Below are 3,957 nucleotides of genomic sequence, written 5' to 3' on the forward strand. Positions count from 1 at the left end.
TAGTGGTATAAATATTCACTGTTAGATTACTCACAATCATAAAATAAAAGTTAGTTAGGGAAAATATTTAATTTCAATTATTAAAAATTTAAATTTACTAATAATCAAATGTGTTAAACATGTTTGTTAAAGATTAAATAATAAAAAGAAACAAGTATAGTCTATTAATACTTCTATATTTCCTTTTAAAATATATGAATTTTAATATTAACACAACTTAATCTTAGTTTATCTTTTTATTATTATCTCCATTTCAACAAAAATTTACTAGATTAGTAAATATTGCAACGATTAATTCAAATCAATCTTCAGCAATGAGTAATTTTTTTTTTAAAAGACAATGAATAAAGCTAAAAATTCAAAATTATATTGTCCCAATTACAAATGAAATGACGGGCCTGAATTAACAAGCTTTGTTGAAGATTGAATAATTTATATTTGTTATTTACACATCTAAACTAATTTATATAATTGCATATTTAATTTTTAATTTTGTTGGTGATTTAAAAATATTTATATCCATGAACTTGAATATTATCTATTAATTGTTAAGTAATTAATTATTTATCCACTAAATTAAATCAATGGTGAAAATTAAAACATTTAAATCCTAGGGCGCATAATGACTCCATTATCAATATTGTAAAAGTTCATATAGCATCATGGAGAATTCCTTCAAGGGATTATACTCATTTTAAATAATCAAGACCAACAAAATGAATGACCAAATCTCTTAACGTTTTCTATGGCGTACGTGGTATAAATCTATAATAACAACAACAATGTTAAAAAATACTTAGAAACATCTTACATCACATTACTTAAATTAAAATTGAATATATATCTATTTCTTTGCGGTAAAAAGAGCGAAATCTCCTTGTTGTTTGACAACTAATTGAAACCTCTTTAATATTTTAAAACACATTCTCCCTTCAGCGCCAATTTTCTTTGTTGCTCTTAGCATTTTATCTTTGATGGTTGTTTGATATTGAGAATATGAATACCTTTAATTATTTAATTAATTAAAAATTTTTAATAATAGTTAATTGAAAAATTAAATGCAAAATTATTATAGTTATGAAAAATTAAATGCAAAATTATTATAGTTATATATATATAGACACTATTTTTTTTTAAGAGACTGATAAGTTGAAATTATATACACATATAAACGCGAACACACCCCTCCTTCATCTAATAATTTTAAATATCGTCAAACTTACTATTCTCCAAAACAATATTATATTGTCACGACCTTAATGTACCACGCAGCTTTAAGCATCAAATCTGATCAAACTTAGTGCCTAAGTCAGCCTAAAACCCAAAATCCTAACTTAAAATATTTTGAAACAAGGAGGGGAGAAGAATTCCCAAAGAACCAAGGATTAAAATTAAGGATCGTTGTTTCTATATTGTAATTAAATATAAATTGATATAAATGAAACATAAGACATGTAAATTTAGACATAAAACTTATAAATCAACATTAAGTGTAAAACAAAACATAAATTATGTAAATAAAATACAAGACTTGTAAATGAAAGGTAAAACAAGTAAATTAACATAGAAATGGTAAATGAGGTATTACTAGTAAACAAAACAAAAAAATATATATGTAATATAAAATTTGTAAATCAATATTAAGTGTAAAATAAAATATAAATTTGGAAATAGAATATAAGACTTTTAAATAGAAGGTAAATCAAGTAAATCAACATAAGAGTAGTAAATTGATATATTATTGGTAAATAAAACGAAAACTTATAGACATAACACAAAACTTGCAAATCAACAAAAAGTGTAAAATAGAACATAAAATTTGTAAATGAAAGGTAAAATAAGTAAATTAACATAGGAGTTGTAAATTGATATATCATTGGTAAATAAAACAAAAAGTTCTTAATATAACATAAAACTTGTAAATCAACAATAAGTAGAAAATGAAATAAAAATTAAGTAAATAAAACATAAGACCTGTAAATAGCATGTAAAATAAGTAAATTAACATAACAGTGGTAAAATAATGTATTATTGGTAAAAAGAAATGAACTTATAGATGTAACATAAAATGTATAAATCAATTTTAAGGGTAGAATAAAACATAAATTAGGTAAATAAAAAATAAGACCTATAAATAAAAAGTAAAAAAAATAAATTAAATGTATTATTAGTAAATTAAATATAAACTTACAGATGTAATATAAAACTTGTAAATCTACATTAAGTGTAAAATAACATATAAATTATGTCAATAAAATAGAAGACTTGTAAATGAAATGTAAAACAAGTAAATATTATAAGAGTTATTGAAAGAAATAAAAGCTTACCAATGTAAAGTAAAAACTAATTATAATGATGATTACTTTATGTATTTATTGTTTTTATTTTTAAATTGAATAATGATAATTTTGGGTTTATATAATACATGAGATTATATATGTGAAATTTTATTAAGGATAAAACTTATTCTCAAAATTAGATTTTCAAAAAACTTTTCTTTTCATATTTTTCAAAATTGTTTGTAAGACAAATGATTTTGCATCCCTCAAAACCTCTTCGACAATAGGCCCAAATTAGTATAAGTAGAAAAACAAACTTTGAGACTATATGAAGTATATATAAATCTAAAAATTACATCCAATTTTATTGAAATTTCATATATGTCTAGTAATATAAGAATGTTTTTTTTATTTTATTATGCCTCGATCCACATCAAGAAAAAATAAATTTGCTTAATTAACTTGTATAGTAAACGACTATGATAGAAAATAAAAAAAAAATATAAATGTCCTAGCATGAATATTTAATAAAACATATTCTAACTGTTTTCAATATATTTTTTTTGATAGAATATACATTTTTTTTTTGTTTTCAATTGATGAATGATTTTTTTCTTTGCTTAAATGAATGTAACAAATAAGTTATTTTTTAAAATAAAAGTTTAATGTTGATTTATAAGTTTTATGTTACTTTTACAAGTGTTTATTTGTTTGCAATTTTAAAACACTAATTTACCACTCTTATATTAATTTACTTGTTTTACCTTTGATTTACTAGTCTTTTTTGTAATTTAAAAAATTTGTGTTTATCAAGGCATTAATGCCCTAATTTTAATCACAGCATTCTAAAATTTTCTTAAAATTAATTGTGGTTTAGAGCATTTTCCATTATTGCCTGCAAAGAGGTCTTTATATTAGGTCATAAGTAATAATTACTTCTATAAGGTATCATAATCTAATGAGGAGAATTCGTGTTTGAAAGGGAAAACATAACCTGTGCATGATTCTCTTTAGAAAAGTCTACTCCTAATCTATTAGGAAACTATCTACTCCTAAATATGTACAAAATCATCATAAGCACGCTAAGACACCTAATGAAAGCCCAAAACAACTCGTAAACTAAGGTGGTGTGCGTGAGCATTCCAGCCCACAACAGTAAGGGTGTGACAATATGTATATACGTGTGTGTATTAATTTTCCATTTAATTTTCAATTAATTCAAAAAAATTCAAAATTAATTGAAATATTGTGGCAATCCTTTACTTTTCCCATAATTTTTCATTTACTTTTAATTAATTATGATTAAAAACCTATTTACTTAATTAAATAACTAAAAGTATTTATATTCCCAAAGTCAAACAACTACTAAAGATAAAATTATCAGAGTAGTAAAAAAAAAAGATAATTAAAGGTGTTTGGATGTGATGAGAACATCAAAGAGATATCACTAAAGCTTCAGGTCATGCTAAATGCAGCTCAAGTTAATGTAGAGTCAACGAAAAAAGGGAAATTTTAGAATTAAGCTGACATTGTTTGAGTCAGAATTAATGTGCAAGGTATATATACCATTGAAAAGATAGTTAAGTCAGCTTTTCGATGTATTTCACAGAGTTGGATTTGAAGTTTTTTAGAAGAAGTTATGGTCAATCATTGCAACCTGTTCATTTTGCAAGTCATA

The sequence above is a fragment of the Citrus clementina genome, unplaced genomic scaffold, assembly GCF_000493195.1.
Source record: "Citrus clementina cultivar Clemenules unplaced genomic scaffold, Citrus_clementina_v1.0 scaffold_2, whole genome shotgun sequence".
In the NCBI taxonomy this organism is placed as follows: Eukaryota; Viridiplantae; Streptophyta; class Magnoliopsida; order Sapindales; family Rutaceae; genus Citrus; species Citrus x clementina.